The sequence below is a fragment of the Panthera pardus genome, unplaced genomic scaffold, assembly GCF_024362965.1.
Source record: "Panthera pardus isolate Hobbes unplaced genomic scaffold, ASM2436296v1 HiC_scaffold_24, whole genome shotgun sequence".
Taxonomy (NCBI): domain Eukaryota; kingdom Metazoa; phylum Chordata; class Mammalia; order Carnivora; family Felidae; genus Panthera; species Panthera pardus.
In genome coordinates this window covers 13,371,071-13,390,132 of record NW_026526810.1, presented here as the reverse complement: position 1 = coordinate 13,390,132, position 19,062 = coordinate 13,371,071, and the positions used below count along the sequence as shown (strand labels likewise).

Genomic DNA, 19,062 nt, shown 5'->3' with positions numbered 1-19,062 from the left:
CCGGGGGGGGGGGGTGCGCGTTGCATCACGGAGACTGCGCTTGCGTCGGCGGAGACTGCGTGTTGCGTCACAAGGGCTGCGCGTTGCGTCAGGGGCGTTTGCCTTGCCGCCGTGCGTCGGCCGAAGAAAGGTGGTCTCTGTGCTTCATCTCGAGTCACGGCAGTGGCTTTTGTTGTAATTAAAAGTGTTGTCCTTACCAAGCCCCCAAATAGAGGACAGGAACCAAAACTCCTAAGCAAGTGTGCGCTCGTTTTAGGACCACACAGACTCAGGCAAATACTGCAGAAGTATTACGAGTTTTAAAATCGCGAGTATTTTCAGATGGAGGGAACTCAAAGAACGAATGTAGGAGAAAAGTAAGGGGAGGAGGAAGGTAAGAGTGTGAAAGTGAAGTAAAAGCATTTCTCTCTACATACAGCGACGTTGAAAAAATAAAAGACCCAGATGACTCTTAATTTGCTTTGTCTTTGCCACCCCCACCCCTCGGTGCAGGTTCAAACCGGCCTAAACATTTACCACCAGTTACTTTTCTCTAATGCCCTGAAGAGTTTATTAAAAACGAATGTTTGGTAAAGACAGGCTTGCCTTGTAAACAGGACTCTTAACCATGTTTTCGCTATTTCAGTATTTATAATTATGCATCAAACTCCCCCTGGTAGACAACCAGGACAAACCACCACATAAAGCACGTTACAATCAAGTGTTCTTGCTTATTTCTCCTGGAAAGCACTTGCTCACGTAAATTGCGTTGGGCCCACAACCACAATTTTCGCAGAAATGAATAAGAACGCTACAAACAGAAACGTGCTCTCTCAAGAGATTCTCAGTTAATTTTGGGCATCACTGATCAAGAACTGCAATAATGCGAATCTCTTAAATTTCTTAATTTTTAATATATTAGCCTTAGGGCTCAAAGAAAAGAGAACCCAGGGGTATCATGTGCAACCCTAATAGCCAACATGAGTCATTTCATTAGCTCAAACCATCTGCAGTCTGCTGCCATTACTTCTACAGATCTTAGCAAATGTGTTCCTTTTCTATTTACTGACTTGCAGAGAAGAAACTGAATTTCCTGCTTTATCTTATTGAAAGCAGTGCCCAGAAAGTGGGAAAACTCTTGAAAGAACCAAATCAAACTGAGTTCCTCTTTAATGCAAATATATTCAAAGGAAAGCAATTCAAAACACATTATTTGAATAATAGCATCAAAACACAACCTTATTAAAATTTCATTAAGTGTTAGTAACATAAAATTTTTGTTTGTAATTCAATATGAAAATGCAATCTGATAATGGCATTGGAACTGCAATACTAAATGTAAAATGATACTCCATGTTGTGATGCAAGTATGCTAAAATCTAGTGAGCTATGAGTAATAACTCTGTTCCACGCAAGATCTAACAATATATCCTCAAGCATCCATCTTAATGACAGAAGCCTACTAAGAAAAACAAATATATCATCAAGACACTCATTTTTTTTTTTTTTTACAATGAGAAAATTCATCTTCATTTTCCTTACAAATTTGGGCTTCATGTTAAACCTCCTGCAATAAAAAATTCTGCAAAAGTCCCCTCCAATAGAATCAGCTGTAACGTGAATTAAAAAAAAAAAAAGATGAAAGAGAGAAAGAAGGGAGGAAGAATCAGCAACCAACAGATAACAGAGAAGTGCAAAATGAGATGAAAGCCACTGTCAACAATTAGGCTGCATTTTCATTGTAAATCTGCAGTGTCCTTCAGCAGCATCTTTACTCAGTAGATTGTCATACTCAAAGTCAGAAAAGATTTCAGTTAAAACACCTCCCTACACTGTGTCCAGGAGAATGCACATGAGAAAAGACAGACATACAATAATACTAGAATGAAGTTTAGGCGTCACATGGAGAAGTCACCCAGACCCACACTCCATTTTAGATTGACATGGGAAGCCATGGATGTTTGAGGAAAAACTTGTGATGGTAATGACACAAACACTAATAATAATACATACAAACAACAGCTAATGATTATTGCAAAGGGTCAGACTATTCTAAGTGGTGTACATATATTACTTCAGTCACTACAACAACCCTGTGAGGCCTGTGTGTTTATTATGTTTCTCTTCTCACAAAGGAAGAAACAGGCACAGAGCAAATATTAACTGTCCTATAGCAAGTAAGTGGCGGTTCTGAATTAAGACAGTGCACCTTCAGAGACTCCTCTTAACCATATGTTAAAGCAGACAGAACATAAACATGGTGTCCTTAAAAAAGCAAAGTTATGGAGCCTTATGGACCTAGATTAGGAACCTGTGTGATATCAAGGCAGCTACTGACACTCCTTTCTGTTTCCAAATCAATGAAATGAGATTACTGGAGTCTCCCCTGATCCACGCGGAACATATTCCAAGACCCTCAAAGGATACCTAAAACTGCAGACAGTACTGAATCTTATATATACTATGTTTTCTCCTATACATACATATATATACCTATGACAAAGTTGATAAATTAGTCACAGTAGGAGACTGAAAATAATAATAATAAAATAGCACAATTACAACAATATACTGTAATTAAAGTTATGTAAATGTAGTCTCCCTCAAAATGTCACCCTTCTGATATGGGATGATAAAATGCCTATGTGATAAGATGAAGTGAGGGGGATAACGCAGGCATCGTGATGTAGCATTAGGCTATTGACCTTCTGAGATTATGTCAGAAAGAGGATCATCTGCCTGCAGACCACAGTTGACCAAGAGTAATTGAAACAGTGGGAAGTGAAACCACAGATAAGGGGGGGGGACTACTATAATAATCCAGGCATTAGGGAACTGATGAGAGGTTTGCCAAGTACCTCGCATAAGGTGGGACAGGGTAGTTGATAATAGGTTGCTTCTTCCCAGAGGGTGTATGTTAAGGAAAGTGTCTGAGGACTTTACAAAGCTGTATATAGAAAGATGTTTACTGCAGTGAAACACAAGTACATACAAAAATCAGAAAAAGGTATGGAAAAAACATATTAAGGTGCTATTAAAATTATTTTAAAAATGAAATTAATGTTGATTGTGTTGCTTGGGAGATAAATGAGAAATACATTCTCAATGATTTTGACTTCATGGTGACACCATGCCGTAGCAGTTATACACATTCAAATTTTCAGCAAATTCAGTGTGACTTGAGTACGACATTTATGACTTTTTGTTCAGCCAGTGAAGTAATAAAGACAAGTGGTTTAAAAAGAAGAACATTTTCAAATGGTTTATGGTAATGATCTTAATATTTTTATTACTAGACAAAAAAGTAAAAATTCTTTGAGGCAAAAATTAAGCTAGCTGAGATTTCAAATGCATTGAACAAAGAAATGCCTACTATCACTTGCTCTTTAGATGTCTGAGTAATTAATTGCTTTATTTCATCTCCTTGGTAGCAAATGACTGCCAGCAATCTCTAATCATCTTTATTTACTAGGTTCTCCTCTTCACTCCCTGGTAGTTCTTGCAGAAACAGACAAAGATTTAAAATTTTCTGCCAGCAACCTAGTGCAAAAAGCAGGTAAGTAAGGGCTTTTGGGGGAGAAAAGCAATGATAAAAGCATGCAGCCATCATATATGAGCAGCTTCACTGCCTTTTCCAGTGAAAGAAAGTGGGACCGTATGCAGTATGTGAGCAAAGGAGTTGGAGCGGGGGAGGCAGATACTATTTTGGTGAGTAGACAGGAGGAAAACGATTCCAGATATTTTAATGGTTGTAATAAAATCCCTTGTGTCCATTCATAACAAAGATCCATACGGGTTAAATGACACAGCAGGACTACATGATAACACTTTATCTCTCTTGAAAGGATACTTTTAAGTGGCAAGAGAGCTGTCCTTGACTGGTGGAAGAGGCGGGGGTGGGGGGGTGGTGGTGGAGAGGTGCAGTTTGATGAGATAGCTCTTTCCAAGCATTGCAGCCATTTGGCCCAGAAGCACCTTCTCAGACTCTTTTCAAGAAATATAAACCTTCCAGTTACCTGGAGCCTTTTACTTATGAAAATCATTAAGGTCTGTTAAGTTATAAAATTGCAAATACACAAGGTCTCTCAGTGGTGGCCAAAAATTTTTTTTGTTTGCTTGTTTTTGCCACTTGTTCTGCATCTTTTCCCTTTAGGAACTGCTTCCCATCTCCCATCTCTAGGAGACCTTAGTAAGGCTCTACCTTTCTTTCCTGAGTGCACATGATTCAGGGCAGCCACAGAGACTGGTTCGGAAGTCTATTCAGCATCCTTTCAGAGGCTCACATAGGTTCTCTTTCCCTGAGCTAACAAGCTAAACAGTGATGGAAGCCTAGCCTCCTTTGCCTTTGCTTGGGCATAACCTGCTTCATGGTGAAGCCAGCTCAGAGGAGATCTAAGAGATGGAGAAATCCTAATGCTGCCAACTCCTGGATCCTGAGTTCAAGGTCAAACTAGGGATAACTACTTACTGAAGCAAGTCAGATGTCCTTTCGCTTTATCTGCTTCCAGTTGGTTCTCCTCACTTGGAACTGAAAAAATTCTGACCAAGCAATATCCAAACCCAATGAAGCAGGAGAAAAGAGGGTATTAAGGAATGAGACTTTGTTTCAAAAGGAGGGGGCTAGACAAAGTTAATATTACCTGTAAGGTTACTGAATGTAATCAGATGTTATCTGAATATAATTTGATATTTTTATTGCTTCTTGGCATATTCTGTGGTTGAGGAATGCACTTATGATTTTAATTGCTGGCAATAAGGCCAAAGTAAAAATCAGGAAAGACTGTTTTTCCATATAGAATGTACATGTGAGCTAATCTGGTGATTTACCTCTGCAGAAAGAAGTTTCAGATGACTTAGAACATATTTGAAAACATTTGCTATTCTAGAGTAGCTGTGTTCTCCTATTTAACCCAAAGCATTTCCCTACAGGCCACACCGTTCAAGATGACAGAGCCTCATTCTTTTCTTCTAGATTTCACTTTAGCCTGTAACAGAGGTAACTCACAGGGCAAGGGAACCAAGAAGGAGAATGGACAAAACTAATACCCAGAGAGGGATAAGACAGATAAGTTTTGAGAAAACTGAGCAAATTGAAATGGGTTAAGAATAAAAGAAGGGAATTGGAACGAAACACAGAAATAATGAAGGCAGACAAGAAAGATCCCACCTATGCATAACTAGTGGTCCTGAAGGAGACAACAATTATAAACAGAAAACCAGAAATAATATTCCGAGGTACTTTAGAGGTGGCTGTAGGAATCCTGGAGAAATGATAATTTTGCACAGGTCCTCTGTTTCTCATTCCCTCTTCTTCCTGGTTCCCTCCTTTGAGTTAACTTAACAACTGAAGCAGGCATGCTTTCAAGGCTGGAGAGTACACAAAGACCATGGGTTCTTCAAAGTCTGCAGAGAAGAGAGTTAGTACAGGGCTTCTTCCTCCCTGAGATGAAAATGAGAACTTAGGCTCCTGATAAGGAGAAGGCTTGCCCCTTTCCAAGGCCTGGGAAGACCCAGGATCATGTACTTGTGGATATTCAGCCGTCAGAAACCCATGTCTCCCTTCTGAGAGCCTGCAGCTGTCTTCTTTCTGAGGCTAGTTCTCCAAAAACCTGCCCCAGGCTGCTGACTAATTGCCCACAGCAGAAGCCTTACAGGCAGGTCAAATGCTATGAGGCCTTGAGCAGTTTTGCTCCCTTTTAAGCCTGGGCTCCTAGAGACTGCTTCATGGTGCCTCAGGAGACACGTAAACAGTGTGTTCTTTGATTCACAATGGCTTATAAAAGCAAAGTCAGCTGTGCCAGAAACTTCTGGGCCTCTCACCACTTGTTCCAGTCTAATACCTTACCAGCAACTCCCAAAAGAATGATCTGCAGAGGAAAGAAATAAGTGCTAACCTGGCACAGGTGAAATAAGAAAACTCATCAACGATGATCCAAGAATTTGAAGAAGTAATAAAATTGACAGCTACACTGACCAAGAAAGAACACCCATATTGATTAAAAAAAAAAATGAGGAATGTGGGCACCTGGGTGTCTCAGTAGGTTAAGCATCTGACTCTTTATTTTGGTTCAGGTCATGAACTCACAGTTTGTGAGATTGAGCCCCATGTCGGGCTCTGTGCTGAAAGTGCGGAGCCTGCTTGGGATTCTCTCTCTCTCTCTCTCTCTCTCTCTCTCTCTCTCTCTCTGCCCCACTTGCATGCTCTCTCTCTCAAAATAAATAAAATTCAAAAAAATCAGGAATGAAGGGGGGTATACCACTACCAACCTTAAAAAGGAAAAAAAAAGTTTATAAGGGGATGCTATGAGCAATAAACAACTGTATACCAACAAATGAGGTAAATTTGGTGAAATGGAAAAGTTCCTAGAAACACACATTTCAAGAAGAAATAGAAAATATAAAAAAACAAAGATTGACTTAGTTTAAAAACTTCCCATAAAGAAAATCCAGGTCCAGATGGTTTCATTGGTGAATTCTACCAAAATTCTTTACAAAAGAATTAAGACTCTTTACAAACTTTTCCAGAAAATGAAGAACCGATTCCCAGCTCATTCTGAGTCCAGTACTGTCTTGATACCAAAACCAGCCAAAGACATTATTAGAAAACTACAAACCAACATTTCTTACAAATACAGATGCAAAAATCCTTATCAAAATAGTAGCAAACCAAATGTGTATACATATATTATATATATATATATATATATATATATATATATATATATATATAAATATATATATAAAAGATTGAAGACACTACCTATCAAAATCGCAGCTGCATTTTTTTAATAGAAATTGACATGCTGATCCTAAAATTCATAAGGATATTCCAGGGACCCAGAATAGCCAAAACACTCTTTAAAAATTACAAAGTTGAAGGACTCCTACTTCCTCATACTTCCACAATAATGTCAGAACAACACTATTGTAATCAAAGCTGTGAGGTACTGGCACAAACATAAGACATATTGTTATGGGCTGAATTGTGTCTCCCTCCTCCTCAAATTCATAAGTTTAAGTCCCAATTCCTTCTACCTCAGAATGTGACTGATTTTGGAAATAAGGTCTTTAAATGGATTAAGTTAAAATGAGGCCATTAGGGTGGGTTGCTAATCCAATAAGACTAATGCCCTCATAAGGACATCATCCTTCTTCATCCCTGGAGGAAACACCAGGGATATGTGCACACAGAAAGAAGGCCATTTGAGGGCACAGTGGAAAGGCAGCTGTCTGCAAGTCAAGAAGAGAGGCTCAGGGGAAACTACACTATTGCTAATACTTTGGTCTTGGATTTCTAGCCTCCAGATTGTGAGGAAATTTCTGTTGTTTAAGCCACCCAGTCTGTGTATTTTGTTATGGCAACTCTAGTAAACTGATACACATACAGAGCAGTAGAGTAGAAGTGAGAGTGCAAAAGCAAATCCATGCATCTATGGTTAACAGATTTTCAAAAAAGGGACCAAGATAATTCAGCAGAATAACAACAAATGGTGTTGGGATAATGGATATCCTCATTCAAACGAATGAACTGGACCCTGACCTTACACCACATACAAAATTAACTCAAAGTGGATCATAGACCCAAATGTAAGAATTAAAATTCAAAAACTCTTAGAATGAAACATTGGAGCAAATTTTCATGACCTTCCATTTGTCAATGATTTCTTAGATAAGACACTAAAATCCCAGGTGATAAACAAGAAGGTTGAGAAGTTGGATTTCATAAAAATTAAAAATTTGTGTGTGTTCAGGGAGACTCAAGAAAGTGAAAAGGCAATCTATGCAGTCTGGGGGAAATTATTTGCAAATAGTCATGTATCTGATAAGGGACATATATACAGAACATATAAACAACTCTTGCAACTCAATAAGAAGACACAAATCCAATTGTAAAACTGGGCAAGGGATTTAAGTAGACATGTCTCCAAGGATGTAAGAATGGCTAATCACATGAAAAGATGTTCATCACAATTGGTCATTAGGGAAATGCAAAATCAAAACCATATATACTACTTCACATTCACCAGAATAGCTTTAAACAAAAAGGCAGATAATATCAAGTTTGGCAAGGATGCAGAGAAACCTCCTATGTTGCTGGTGGGACCGTAACACGCTACAGCTTCTGTGGAACACAGTTTTGTTGTGGGGAAGGTGGGGTATGGGGAGTGATTGCTAAAGGGTATATGATTTCTTTTTGGGGTGATTAAATGTGATAAAATTAGATAATAATGGCTGCATAACTCTGAAGTATGCTAAGAAGACATTGTATACTTTAAACAAGTGCATTTTATGATATGTTAATTATGTCTTTATAAACCCGTTTAAAAAAGAACCTGAAGAAGGTCAAGCTGAAGAATCTTTAATAAGATGTTCCTTCTGAAGTGTAATGAGATGAAATCAGAAAAGAAGACTAAGAAAACAGTAATGAGAACCATCAAGTAGATGCAGTTAGGGCACCCAGACTTTCTGGATCAATAGCAACAGAAAGAATTAAAAAAATCTTTTTTAATGTTTATTTTTGAAAGAGAGAGAGAGAGCGTGAGCAGGGAGGGGCAGAGAGAGAGGGAGACACAGAAACCAAAGCAGGTTCCAAGCACTGAGCTGTCAGCACAGTGCCTGACATGGGGCTTACACACAAACCGTGAGATCATGACCTGAGCCAAAGTTGGACACTTAACCGACTGAGCCACCCAGGTGCCCCAACAGAAAGATTTTTTTTAATTAAAAAGTTAAACTAAAGTGGAGGAGAGTCTACTGTTGAAATAATGATTTCTGCCACTGTCACAAAGATTTTTGTTTATATTTTAGGTGATTAATGAACATCCTTATGCTATATGGTTTATGGAACACAATTTCATCCTTCCTCTGCCACCAATTTCTTTCCTCTGGGTCCTGGAAGACTTCTCACTGGTTAGGTCTCAGCCTCTTCACCTGCAGAAAGGCAGGGCTGAGTTAGGCAAACTTTCAGCTATAAAATATGATTAATATATGAAAGAATTCTAAATCATAAATCATACACACATATTGGAAGGAAAATAGAAAGCCCATCCTGAAAGTAACATGTAAAGAAATACCTGGTTCCTCATTTATTAGATGTCCATATACTGGAGCATCCTGAGTTTCCCAGAGCATCTGCTCATAAGACAATAAATTTCCTAACTTGGCTCTCTTTTTCTTTAAGTGACACAATTCTGTGACTTCTAGGACAAGTGGAGGTCTCCATTTAAAAACCACTCTAATGTTGAATGAATCTTTAACAGCAGCAAAATATCTTGAGGAAATGGGGGCTTTGGTTGTTCCTGCTGCTTCCTGGCTTCCTGTACCAGAGACATCAGACAAAGGTAGGCTTTGGGGGCTGCATAAATAGCCTTGGCCCTCAACTATTTTTGAGAGAAGGGCAAAATCAAAAATAGGTAATAAAGTCAATTGTGCATGCATTGTGATCCAGTGGTTTCAAAACTGTATCTTCCCACTCACGAGCAAGATCAAGTACCTGTTCTCTCAAAGAGATCTACCATATCAAAACATATCAACCTATACTGTGAAAATTGCCTCTGAGTTAATCATAGTGCAGTATGTATAACTCAATGCAGGATATTCACAAAAAAATGCAAAATAAGTTAACATCTACAAAAGTATAAGTATTTTATGGTATGTGATTTTAAGTTCTTCTCCCTTGCTTCACAGGCTCATTTTTCATTTCCATATACAACACTGAAGACAAGATCTACAATAAAAAATAAGGCAACACCCACCCCCACCCCCAAAATAGCCTTTCAGACACATGCAATGGATTAATAAGGAAGACATACATAACTTGCTTATTGATCTAGCCCAAACTTTGACATAGTCTCCCTTACCCTGATGTCATATCTTTACTACACTATACTGAATTGAATTTAGCTCCTACAGTTTCTTAAATACGACAACTGGGAACAATGAGATTATATACAAGAACTATACAAGGATCGTGAAACTTAATAAAATTTAGAGAAAAAAAATCTAGAAATGTGAGAGTGATTCAGGTGAGACATGTCACCTCATTGACCATGGGGTTCAGTCCACTCACTAATTTGGCTGACCAGATTTCCATGTGTACCTTCTGGAAGCTGCCCATCTGGTAGAAAAAAGAAAATCTTAACTGTAAAAGAAGAAGGAGAAGAACAGCAACACTAGTTTTTTTCAGTCCATATAGTCCAGTAAGTGTGATACTTCCCCCAAAAAATATTTTCAGAAATTAAGAATTGATGTAAAGTATCTTTCTCCCTGGAGGGAATACGAAAGTCAGATGCTCTGTCCTTTGTACATGGGCAATGCTTTCTCTTACCTGGACTTTCTCTCTCTCACCTGGACAAAAAGGTATGATGATCATTGCCTTTCTTAGTATGAAAACCATTCGAATAAGTAAAACCTATGCTCAACCAGAACTCTCACTTCTATCCACTTGTCTTAGACCATTAAAAGACCAATTGCTACTCTAATTCCATGAAAACTTGTGAATCATATAGGGCATATGTGACAACCCTGCTAAGAAGAGAATTTGACCAACTCGTCCCTAGTTCTCTCAGAAGATACCCTCAGAAGCTCAATACTAAAGGAAACTTCAGTCCCGGATCCTCTAAGTGCTTTCCTTGCATGTGCATGAGATGTTTTGGCAGCTCTGTGGAGCTTTCAGAAGCCTTGAACAGAGAAAATAAGAAAGAATGGCATTCCAGGGAATAAACAAGTTTGACCTCACTTGTACAAAAGGAGGCACAAAGCCTGGTGAAGGAAGAAACAGAATAGGTAAAACAGAACACACCCTGTAACACCAGGGGAAAGTAGCAACTTTATAAATACAAACATGTTGGACAGCAAACGTACCAGTGCTGTGCGTGAGAAAGTGATTCAAGGAAGAGAGAAAGCCCTGCACATCGGGTGAGAATCACATGCATCAGGAAAGGAAGAAAGCGCAGAGGGGAACCTGCTGCCTACTTATGTGCCCGCCCAGCTGGCTTGGCCTCAGTGCTGCATCCAGCAACCAGGAAGCCACCGTGGGAAAGCCAGCCCTAAATGCACAAGAGGCCAAGGAGCTGGTTTCCTGAAGGATCCCTGCCTCCTGAAGCTGGCAACAACATCCCTTTATCTGGCTGGATAAAGCAGGGCATCTTTCTTTCACGAGAAACAAGAGGTGTTTTTTTTTTTTTTTTAATTCAGATTTTATTAATCCCACAGGTTTGAGAGAGGTGGCATGGGAAAAGCAAATGTTAGCTAATTAACTGCTTCCTAGGATCCAATCAGTCATTAAAAATGTGCTCATGAAATTTTCTTGAGCTGTTCAGTTGTTTGTAATTATCCAAGTGGTTCATACTACTCATGCATGTTTTCTTTTCCTTTCACATGCACCTCTAAGCAAATTACCTAATTCAGTGTGGTTATTACTTTGGACCTTTAAAAACTGTATATTGAGAAATTTCACACAATGATTAATGTGGATATATCTGTTATGCTTATGGCTAATCCTTTGTGTCCAGGTGTGATTATTAGGTGCAAATTACAGAAATTTAGCCCAACTTATTGCCACTTAATATCAACATCCATTCACATGTTCACTTGATTAATCTTATTCAAGGGCAGTATTTTTTAAATTTATAAATAAATTATACAACCAAAATAACAAGTGGCTGGTTTAAGAGTTGACATGTGACCCAGTTCTGGCCAGTGAGATGTGAGGAATATTTTGGTAGTGTGTGTGTTGGGGGGGGGGGGTGGGGGGGGAGTCTGAGAAATGTCTAGTTGCTCTCAAAAAGAGGTTCACAGGAAAAAAAAATCCTCTTCTAGACATTTTACATCTGTGTGTAATGCCTCAAGCAGTGGCAATCATCTTGTGACCATGAGTAGAGCTAAGCCAACACATCAAAATATTGAAAGTGGCAGAATGAAAAGCTGGAAAGAATCTGAATCCCGGATGACTTCTCTAGGATGCTGAACCAACTAACTCTGGAGCAGCCCACCTCTGAACTTGTTATTTGAGATAATTTACTTCCTTTGGCATTGAAGCTTTTGTGAGTTGGGCTTTATATCACTTGTAGCCCAAAGCATCCCAACTGATTTCTGTGGATGAGAGAATCCCAACAAAGGGAATATATCTGTTGGTTGTTCAGATTTTGCCTAGTGAAGCCATGGCTCCCAGTCACTAGCCATGTGCTAACCCCTCCACCTAGCTCTGAGATCTATAGACATTTGAACATCAGCTTGAAGCACTGCTGAAGGTAGTGGTACAAGCCCACAAGGTGGCTGTCAGCCTCCCTCTCTGTGCAAAAAGACATTTAGATGTTATCTGGGAACAGGGAGGATCTATGGTTTGCCCAGATATTTACAGTCTGTAAGTTGGAAAGGCAGAATTTGCTTGGATGTACTGAAGATGCATCCTCATTTTCAGGAACTTCACCCTAGCCTGAGTGATTCCCATCCTCAGCCAGTGGTTCCCTGTGAGTACCTACTGAGGAGTTTACTCCGGCCATACACTAGAACAAGGGGATACTGCAAACTCCCCACTGCTCTTACTTTCCAGCAAAGTCATCATTTCTCTATCCACCTGATGGACTTGGAATTTTAGCTTCTCCAGGCCATCCTGCAGGGGACTGAGTCTTTCGTTCACTGCCACTTGGCCTATAGCTGGTCCCTGACCCCTAAGACCTTACTCTATGCTACAAACTTGGTCCCCAATTTTCTTGGAAAGAGAAGACAGGAAGTTATATCCTGAGGCTCTGGAGGTTTTCAGGAGTTCCAGTGTGTCCTTGCAGCACCCCCAAGTGACTCATGAAGCACCCCCAAGTCTAGCCCTGTTTCCTGCCTAGAAGTGTTCCTAATATGATGACCAGGGTACAGTTGAGCTCTGACAGCCCCAGACTGGCCAGCTAGCCACATGTTCTCCTATATCCTGTGGCTACTGATGATGCATAGCATGTGCCCACAGGCTGACTCACAGTTGCACCCCATGGCTGGCCTATGGTAGAGGTGCATGCTCAGCACAGGAAGCCCAAATCAGTAAAACTCTATAGGCCAAAGGTCAGGTAGTATGGAGAAAGGCTGCATCTGCTGGAAGAGCTCAGAGTGAGAAACTGCCATTCCAAGCCACAGTGAAATGATCCAGGGGGTCTTCTGAGCAGAGAGGGAGCCTGTAAGGCTTGCCTGAGGTGTCACTCTACTGTCCTGTTGAAAGACAAGTTGCAGGGTACTTGGGTGGCTCAGTGGGTTAAGGATACGACTTTGGCTCAGGTCATGATCTCGTTGTTCATGGGTTTGGGCCCCCCATCAGGCTCTGTGCTGGCAGCTCAGAGCCTGGAGCCTGCTTCAGATTCTGTGTCTCCCTCTCTCTCTGTCTCTCCCCTGCTCACGCTCTTTCTCTGTCTCTCAACAATAAATGTTTACAAAAAAAAAAAAAAAAAAAAAGGTTGCAAGGTAGGCCTGAAGATAAGCTAACCCTATTTGATTCTGAAAACAGACACTACCCCTTTCCTCCCCCCTCCCCCTGCCATATCTAAAGCAAGACAATGTAGTTTGCCAGGCCCAGTTACCCCTTCCCCACAGAGGGAAAATACTTCTGCTACCATCTCTTCCTATTTACCATGGCCTTAAGGGGATCCTGTCATGGCCACCTGCTGAGCCCAAACCAGCATTGGGGAAACTCCAAGCAAAATGATCAGGCAAAGTAAACTCATACATACACCTAAGTACAGTGGTTTTAAGGAAGGAGACAGCCAAATTCCAGAACAGATGGCTACTATGGAGCACAACCAATAGAAGAAACAGAATAAGACTATCAAAAACATAATGAGGACACACAAGGAGATATTATTAGAGCACAATAAGATACTTCTGGAACAGAGTAATCCTTGATTTTTAAATGTAAAATTCTAGTAGAGGTACTGTAAAAGAGAATGGTCCCTGCTGAAAGCCAAATTACTATTTTAGAAGGCTCAAATGAAAGATACACGACAAAAGTTAATGAAATAAAAATAATAAGTGAAATATCAAGATATAAAGGGCAGAAACAGAAGGCATAATACGTAAATCACAGAAGTTGGGGGAGAAAACAAAACATATGACAGAGAATGAGCAAAGAAACTATATCAAAGGAAAAACAAGGCTTTGGATTTGATAGGGTTCTGAAAAGGCAGAATTTAGATCCATCCTGCTAAAATTTCAAGAACAATCCTATCAGCTTCCAGAGAAAATGAGTAAGTTGTTTCTAGAAACAATCAGTTTAACATCACATTTTTCACTTGTAATCCAAAAATTCTCAGCCCAGGCAACATATTATTATGTGAGTACCAAGGAGCAGATTATGGGAGGTGCACAGTGGGAAGCAGTGGTCTCAGGTGTCCTCTCTGAGAACACTCCAGTATAGTCTTGCCAAAGAACCAAATCAAACAAGCACCCATGGGAGGTGAAGACAGAGTTTAGTAAGCAATAGTGAGAACAAATCTTGTAATATTTATTTTAAAATCTTAATGGACAATGATAATGTGAATGTAAATTGTACTACAGTTGCTCATAAGGATTCTTGAAATAGAAGAAGGAAGATTTTGGTAAGAACCCGGACCCAAACGATCTCTGAATACCCCAGGAAAAAGGAGAAGAGTGGGGAGATGGAACAGAAAGAAAAATGACTCTAAGAGTCTTCTCCAGGTGGGGTGAGGTCAAGAGGGTACTGAAAATATTTTAGTGTGAGAGTGTGCTGTTTATTAAGCTATGATCTCTCAGTTCCAAATCCACTGCTCTCTATTTTTTTTAATTTTTTTATTAGTTTTCTTTATTTTTGAGAGGCAGAGAAAGACAGAGCGCATGTTGGGGAGGGGCAGAGAGAGAGAGACACACACAAAATCTGAAGCAGGCTCCAGGCTCTGAGCTGTCAGCACAGAGCCCGATGCGAGGCCAGAACTCACGAACCATGGGATCATGACCTAAGCCAAAGTTGGACGCTCAACCGACTGAGCCACCCAGGCGCCCCTCCACTGCTCTCTAATACTGGGGTTGGATCTCTGTAAGCTATGTTTTTCTTCTGTTAGGTGGCTTCATGTTGCAGTCTTCTAACAGGGGGCAATGGAGTAGCCTGAAAAGTGGGGTAAGGTGTAGGACTTTCTTCTTCCTGTTTGCTTGTTCTTCCTGCCAGTAAGGTCCTAGCAATACCTCTGCCCTGACAGCAGCAATTGGTTCCAACTTCTTTCAACACTCCCAGAAACAGCTTTCTTGTGCTCTCACACAGGTATGAACAACAGCAAGGGACGTCCCTATATATATTAGAAGGATAACAGAATATTAATTACAATGTTTGCCAATACATTTGAAAACAGATGAAATGGGCAAATTCCTAGAAAAACATAACCAAATAAAACGTATACAAGACCCTGACAAGGACATTTTGAAAAGTGTGAATAAAAGGCCAGTCTCCCTCCCAAACACATAATCAAAAGCCCTGAACAAAACATTGACAAAATCAAGAGATTCAGCATGAGAAAGCAGAGTTCAATCTAGGAAAGCGAACATTCAAAAATCAATCAAGGTGATTCGTGATTCACTATATTACAGAATAAAGAAATTTACTATGGTCATCTAAAAAAAGAAAGAAAAGTCATAGGAGAAAATTCAGTATCCACTCATGATCTTAAAAAAAAAACAGGGGTGCCTTGGTGGCTCAGTTGGTTAAGTGAATGACTTCAGCTCAGGTCATGATCTCATAGTTTATGAGTCCGAGCCCTGCATGGGGCTCTGTCCTGACAAGTCAGAGCCCAGAGCCTGCTTCAGATTCTGTGTCTCCCTCTCTTTACCCCTCACCCTCCCCTGCTCATGCTCTGTTTCTCTGTCTCAAAAATAAATAAACATTAAAAAAAATTTTTTTAATACTAACAAAATAAGAAACTTAACAATATTGAAATAGAAGGGAACTTAACTGATCACTACAAACAATATGCACTAAACATCGCTCTTTATTGTGAAATGTTGAAAATGTTCCCTCTGAGATAAGGAATAAATATTATGAAGATTGGGGTGCCTGGGTGGCTCAGTTCGTTAAGCAGCCGACTTCGGCTCAGGTCATGATCTGGCAGTCTGTGAGTTCAAGCCCTGCGTCCAGCTCCGTGCTGACAGCTTGAAGCCTGGAGCCTGCTTCTGTTTCTGTGTCTCCCTCTCTCTCTGCCCCTTCCCCATTCACTCTCTGTCTCTCTCTGCCTTTCAAAAATGAATAAATGCTAAAAAATTTTTTTTTAATTATGAAGATTGGAAAGAAACAAAATTGTCTTTTCTTTTTCCAATGACATTCTATATGTGGAAAATTGAAAAGAATGTACAGATCAGCCATCAGAACCAATAAGTTATCAAAGTAGTTGGGTATAAGGTCAATAAGCATCAATCAGTTTCATTTCCATTTTTCAATGGCAAACAGAAAATGGAATAAAAAATATATGCCATATGTGATACATTTTCCCAGAGATGGATCCCACATGTGCTTTTGTACTGTAATGTGAGTGGCTGCTTCTCCCATCAAGAGGTGGGGAAAATCGTTTCACCCTTCATGTGTGGACTGACTTCATGGCTTGCCCTGAACAACAGAGTGTGGCAGAAGTTACATCATGTGGATTTTGGAGCCCAGGACTGAAGAGGCCTGTATCTTCTGCTTTTGATCTCTTGGGACACTCCCGTTCACAGAGCTCTCTTTGTCATGGACAGATGCCCCACCTAGATTACTGAATGATGACAGGAGAGGCCCAACTTCAGTGGCATCAAAGTTCCAAATACATATAAGTGAGGCCATTGGGACTATCAGGCATCTTCCAGTCATAATTTGAACACCATCACAGGAGGGACTCCAGGCAAGACAAGCAGACGTAATACCCATAGAACCATCAGGGATAATAAACTATAGATATCTAAGCCATGATATTTTGAGGTGGCTTGTGGCATAGCAATAGATAACTGAACACTATGCACATCGCCAAAATTAAATAAATAAATAAATAAATAAATAAATAAATAAATAAATAAATAAATAAATAAAAGACAGGTAGGATTTATAGCTCTTGAAAGCTATGCAATGTCTCTACTCAGAAAATTATAAAACAAAATATTGAGAGAAATTAAAGATGATCTAAATAAATGCTCATAGGATGGAAAACACACTATGGTAAAGATGTCACTGTCTTTATATTGATTTACAGATCCACTATAACCCATCAAAAATTCTAGCAGAGTTTCTTTGTAGAATTTGACAAGCTGACTACAAAATTTATACAAGAATGCAAAGGACATGAATAACCAAACAACACTGAACAAAAAAAGTGCTTACTTTATTGGATACCAAGATTTACTTATAAAGTTTCAGTTACTTAAGACAATGTATGGTATGGACAAATAGACCAAAAGATCAGAGAATCCAGGAGGTGACCCATGGGTATAAGAACACTTCCACATCACAAAGATGATATTTCATAGCAGTGAGGAAAAGGGCTGTCTTTTGAATAAATGGAGCTAGGTCAACTGGATATTCATATGGAAAAATGAAACTATATTTTTTGATTAAAAAAATCAAATCAACTCTCAGTAAATTATAGTTTCCAATGCAAAAGGAAAAGTAATAAAACTATTTAAAGATAACGCAAGACAAAAATCTTTTTAGCCTTGAGGTAGGAAATCTTTATTTCAATCAAGACACCAAAAAGATCATTGTGAGATGAAAAGGCAAGCCCCTGAATGCAAGAAGATAATCCATATATGTGTGTATATAGACACAGCTGACAAATTACAAATAACTAAACAAAGGGCTTATCTCCAGCATATATAAAGAGCTCTTTAAAACAAATAAGTACATACAACACAATGGAAAATGGGCAAGAGCTTTTATAGGTACTTCACAAACGAGGGGATCCAAATGTCAAATAAACATGTGAAAAGGCATTCAGCGTAATTAATAATCAAGGAGATGCAGAATAAAACTATAGTGAGTTACCATGATTCACCCACCATATGGCTCAAAGGAAAATAAGTGGCAATACCAAGTATTGGTGATAATGGAGATAATGTAAATGGAACAACCACTTTAGAAAATTATTTGGCATTATCTACTAAAATTGAATCCATGCACCCAGAATTTCACTCCTAAGTGGTGCACAAAATGATATGTAAGTCAGTGTTCATAGCAGCATTATTTGCAATAGTCACCAAATTGAAATAATCCAACTGTCCATCCACAATAAAATACATAAATAAAATATGGGACATACACACAATGGAATACAACACAGCAGGGAGAATTAAGGCACCACATCTAAATGCAACATGAGTTAATCTCATTCCTTCTTCACTGCTTTTGTGGATTCTGCCCTGCCCTGCCAAGACAAAGATACCAGAGGGACCCTCTTAAAAGCCCCTCCTCTCCTCACCATTACAGTGGTCCTAGCCTTACTTGGAGTAAAAAGGCAAAGTCCTTTAAATCATCCACCAGTCTCCACACAAGGTAGCCCTTGGTGTGCCTCTAACTTTCCCTTCACACACTCCCCTCCAGCCACACCTCTCCTTGCTGTTCCTGGAGTGTGCCAAGCATGCCCACATGTGGAGGCCTCTACACTGGCTAGTCCCTCTGCCTGGAAAGTTCTCCCCACCCCCCCTCACTTCCTTAGGTCTCCAGCAACAGGAGAGCACCTCTCATCACTCTATTAAATAGCTCCCCAGTCCTCACACTCCCTATCTGTTTCCTGGTTTTCCTTTTTCACTCTAACACCTGCATGTGACATAGGATTTATCTATGTTTTTCCATCTCCCCTACCTAAAATAAAGCTTCATGAGATGGGAATTTTGTCTATTTTTTTCATCACTATATCCTCAGCATCCAGAACATTTCCTGGCACACAGAAGGTGTTCAATAAAATCCTGTTTAAGAGCGACCACATAAAAGGTCCTAAAATGACTGATGCTCTCTATCCTTAGGAGGAGCTTCTCTACCAGTGCAGGCCTCACTGGGGGGTCCCCTACCTCTCTGAACCTGTGACTGTTTCTCCCCTTGGACAGTGGATTTCTATGGAAGGGAAGTCTCGTGCTTCAGCCCGA

At 39.8% G+C, this 19,062-nt stretch overlaps 1 protein-coding gene and 2 long non-coding RNA genes across 6 annotated transcripts in view; 2 read left to right on the top strand and 1 right to left on the bottom strand.

Annotated features, from left to right (window-relative positions):
• The window catches only part of ENTREP2 (endosomal transmembrane epsin interactor 2), a 456,009-nt gene that overhangs the window by 155,008 nt on the left and 281,939 nt on the right, over window positions 1–19,062 (bottom strand). The gene's annotated exons all lie outside the window — the stretch shown is intronic.
• LOC109273323 (uncharacterized) lies at window positions 45–5,205 on the top strand. The gene is made up of 3 exons (XR_002082971.2): window positions 45–373; window positions 3,452–3,535; window positions 4,909–5,205. It is a non-coding gene; the product is annotated as an uncharacterized LOC109273323 (long non-coding RNA).
• LOC109273324 (uncharacterized) lies at window positions 9,124–11,286 on the top strand. The gene is made up of 2 exons (XR_002082972.2): window positions 9,124–9,320; window positions 9,667–11,286. It is a non-coding gene; the product is annotated as an uncharacterized LOC109273324 (long non-coding RNA).